This window comes from Lathyrus oleraceus, chromosome 3, assembly GCF_024323335.1.
Source record: "Lathyrus oleraceus cultivar Zhongwan6 chromosome 3, CAAS_Psat_ZW6_1.0, whole genome shotgun sequence".
Taxonomy (NCBI): Eukaryota; Viridiplantae; Streptophyta; class Magnoliopsida; order Fabales; family Fabaceae; genus Lathyrus; species Lathyrus oleraceus.
In genome coordinates this window covers 395,151,024-395,155,878 of record NC_066581.1, presented here as the reverse complement: position 1 = coordinate 395,155,878, position 4,855 = coordinate 395,151,024, and positions in this window count along the sequence as shown.

The window sequence follows — 4,855 nt, the reverse complement described above, 5'->3', positions numbered from 1 at the left end:
GGGTGAAGTGTGTTGTGGCGAAGACTGGTCTAGTGTGGCTGAAGATGTGTTGTTGATGTTTGTATGCTGAAGTTTTTACTGTTTTCTTGTGGCAGTCCTCATTGATGCCTGTTTGTAATATTTTGGTCTCTTAATGAGTTCCATGGATTTGTTCATTATCTCAGCTATCACAGTTGTGTATAATGATGGTTTGTATCTCCTGAACAATTATGTTTTAACATTTTTAATGTTATAACATCTGTGTTGACATTCTCTGCTAGGCTAATTGACACTTATTTTGTCTAATTGGTCACCTTTGGTCAATTTTGACTAAATAGGGGGAGAAGTGTTGATGTGGAGCTGGAGCTGTGAGGAGATGTATGTGGCTGGACAACTATTATTGGAGGAAGTGCACAGGTGTTGATGTTGAAGCAGATGTCAGAATGACATTTTGTTTGTTACAGGTGTTGTGGTTACAGGTGTTGTTATTTTCATGGAGATGAATGCACAGATTTAGGGGGAGAAGTAGTACACTTGTGCATTTGTGTGTCTTACTAGTTGCATCCATAACTAGTAATTCTATTTTTGTTGCACAGATTTAGGGGGAGGAGAAGGACCCTTGTGCATGTGTGTATTACTAGTAACTATAAGCTAGTAATTGTGTTGCTTCTGCTGCTGTTTAAACTATTGTTATGTTTTTTAACTGCTGATAGGTTACCTTGTGAACAAAAAGGACAGATATATGTTTTATCCAAAATTTGCCAAAGGGGGAGTTTGTTGATTCTTAATATTGGCAGCAATTTTGGTAAAACAAAGAGTGTTCACAAGATGTTATGTGTGATGTCTTAATATAAGATATCCTATGTACCTGCTGGAGTTCAAGAATATGTTCATGCAGGATTCTTTCAGAATGTCATACACAAGGTCATGGCATCTGATATGGGATGTACCTGCTGGAGCTTAAATGAAAGACATGTTCATGCAGGATTGTTTCAAGATGTCATACACAAGGTCATGGCATCTGATATGGTTGTACCTGCTGGAAGTTATCAAAGGAATTATTGATTTATGCAGGATTTTTCCAGGATATTAGACCCGATGTCATGACATCCTGTACACAGAACATTCAGTGTGAATGTCTGGTGTTTTGTGATTGCACAATTAATGGCAATCTATGTATGATTGAAGATCTGATTAGCTGGCGCATTCAATCATGGATTACAACCTGATTTACTTATTTTCCAAGGAGATCTAACCAACTGTTATAAAAAGATTTGATTGGAAAATAGATGTAGGGTTTTCAAGATGTCCAAGCCCAGCTGAAAGCTTCTATAAAAAGGGACTTAGAAAACCTGTTTTTACACACAACCAATACTGAGCGAAATATAGAGAGAGAGCTAGGGTTTGTGTCTTTTTAGTCGTGAGACTTGTAAGCCATTCAAGTCATCTTTTGATGATTGAATTTGACTGATTCGTGGTTGTAATTTGTCACTCTAAAGCTGTTAAGCAAGAGTGTGTGTCTACTTGATCAAAGTTGTGAAGCAAGATCAAGTGTGTGTCTTCTTGATCAAAGTTGTGAAGCAAGATCAAGTGTGTGTCTTCTTGATCAAAGTTGTGAAGCAAGATCAAGAGTGTGACTTCTTGATTGAAACTGTGAAGTAAAATCAAGAGTGTGTTATTGAAAAGTGTTTTCTTTTCTCAAGGGATTGTTGTTTAAGATCACAGGTGTGATTGTAGGGAAGTGAGTGGGTTCTCATATCTAAGAGTGCTTAGGTAGAAATTGCACGGGTAGAGATTAGGTGAGAAAGACTGTAACTTGTTGAAGTGTACGGAGAGTCTTTGAACTGATTCTATTTTAGTGAATTTCCCTCCTGGCATGGTAGCCCCCAGATGTAGGTGAGTTGCACCGAACTGGGTTAACAATTGCTTGTGTCTTTTGCTTTACCATTCTGTATCTTTATCCTGGTTGTGTTAACAGATATTAGTGTCGTGACATTACCTTCGACATCGTATATCTGATACCAGAATTTCATTGTAGATCCTTCTTCCCCCTTATCTTCTCCATTTTCAGAAGGGAGGCGATTGACTTCTCAGTGATGACAATCTTTACCCCCAAAACATGTGACACAATGTAATGGTCATCTGAGTCTACAAAGCGCCAGAACTCTTATACCAGATAGGTATAGACAGGGCCATAGAGCCTTTGGAAGTAGGTTTCCCACCCTTGCATTCAGATTTCCTCAGTAAGGTTTATTCCATTGCGCTTCATGTTCTCAAAATCTACCAACGATTCACACAAAACTTCAAGATTTTCAAATGGAGTGGCAAGATGGATATGTGGTTCACGGTCCAAGATGTATGGTTCTTTATAAATGGGGGTAGAGACAACACTGGTTATAGCAGTTGTTTATTGAGAAGAAATAGGAGTTTGTTTTGCTGAGAGTAGTCGTAGACAGATTGTTGCTGAGAATACATGAGAGAGTTGATGAAGTAGATGAAGATTGATGAACTTGATGAAGATGATGAACTGAGAGGGAAGGAGGTTTGTGTAGGTTGTGAGTGTAAAGTGTGAAATTGTGAATTGTGAAACATATAAATACAAAATGGAAAGCATGCAAAACGACAATGTTATAATCAGTTGAGAAGTTAGAAAATTGATGATGGCACATTAAATAAGTTGACACGCTTAGGGGAGATATGACTATAACCCATGATAGAAGTCTAATCCCCAAATTAGCACACTGCTCGAGGAGATCTCAAGGGTTTGTCTCTTGATTTCTACTAGATAGCTATCTAGAAGATCCAAGGTCAGACGCAAAAAGCCCCACGTGTTGATCTATCTGATCTTTAGGAACACCAAGGGATTGGATCCTGAGGATTTTTGATTCAGATGACTCCTAACTGGTAGAAGTATCAGAGTTAGATCCAGATACCAGATGTTATTTCAGAGCCTTATTTTGCTATTTCAGATAAGCACATTAGGTTTATTCTGGGCAAATTTCAATTTTTAAATGTTTCAGAATAAATGAGAATATATCTTCAGTGAGGGGTTTAGTGAAAATATCAGCCCATTGATGGTTTGTATCAATAAATTTTAAAGATATTACCCCTTTTTGAACATAGTCTCTGATAAATTGATGTTTTATTTCTATGTGCTTAGCTCTGGAGTGCAAGATAGGGTTCTTACTTAAACATATGGCAGCAGTATTATCACAGAAGATAGGAACGTTACTCTCGAATATCTAAAGGTCTTCTAGTTGATTTTTCATCCAGAGCATCTGAGTAGTTCATAATGAAGTTGATATATATTCTGCTTTTGCAGTAGAAAGAGCGATGGTTGACTGTCTTTTACTGCCCAAGATATGAGATTGTTTCCCAAGAACTGACAGTTCCCAGATGTGCTTTTACGTTCCATTCTGTCCCCTGCATAATCTGCACCACAATATCCAGAAATCCTATACTCTGATGTTTTCTCATACATCAGGCCAAGGTTAGAAGTTCCTTTTAGATACCTTAGGATTCTTTTAATAGCTGTTAAATGAGATTCCCTTGGATCTGATTGGAATCTGGCACAAAGACATACACTAAAAAGAATGTCAGGATGGGTAGCCATCAGATAGAGGAAAGAGCCTATCATACCACGATAGAGCTTCTGACAAACCTTTTGACTAACTTCTCCTTTCTCTAGAATGCAGGTTGGATGTGTAAGACCCTAATTTTGACCCTAAGATCCCTCATGGCATCATATCATTGTTCAATGCATTTGTCTCAAGGATCATAGCATGTGTGGCTCCTTAACCCTTGGGTGGGACTTGTGTGAGTGGTTTGAGACCACCAAGCATGCTTGAATATTATACTATTTCTTTTCTTATTTGTTTAATAACCAAAAGTACAAAAATATGTCATTAACTCTTTTGTTTTTGAAGCTCAAGTGACCTTGTGATTCCCTGCTCCTAGGAGGCTCATATGCTCAATGAAGTGGCTAGATGAAGATGAAAGCAAGCATGAAAATGGTCCATAAAGTTCCTAATTATAATATATGTCTCCCAAGTATCTCAATTTGCCAATTTGATCAAGATAAACCAAAGGGGCTTGAGGATTGTTTCCCAAGGAAACCCTAATTCAATTGTGCATTGATTGTACCTTGCTCATGAAGCAACCTCAACCTATGATCAAATTCAATCAAGGGAAGTTCTTTCAGTCATTATTCTATGCATATATGAGCCTTTGTGAGTATCCCCAATCATTCATTAATCAAGATTTGAAGTTTGGCTTTGAGAAGTTGACCAGTCAAGTCATCTAACTAAACTGAGATCCACTGAGACCTAACTTTTGATGTGTTTGTCAAATTAAGATAACCCCAAGAGAAACTATATTCTTAAGAACCATATGAACACCTTTCATGTTCATCAAAAATCCATTTGAAACTTGGAAGGTCATCATTAATTTCAAAACATTATAGGTCATTTTGACTGAAACCCTAATTTTGGGTCAACTTCCCAAAGACCTAACTTCTTTATTTTTTATGATTTTGAGGTGAGACCAATTCAATTGGAAAGATTAAGATATCTACTTCAAATGTTATGTTGGAAAAAATTTCATAATCCTAAAATAAACACATGTGATAATACAAAACATTATAGGTCACTTTGGACCAAAACCATTGAATTTTGAAAATGTCCAACTTCAAGTGCCCATACCTTTCTCATCAAAAATCCAAATGATGCAAAATTTGAGTCCAAATTTATAATCTTGAAAATATATACAACTTTGATGTTGAAGGTGTTTCCATTTTAGGCTTGCATCATTGAAACAGAAGGGCTTGAAGTTGGTTACTTTTGGGGAAAAATTTCAAAGGAAACCTAGACATGTTTTG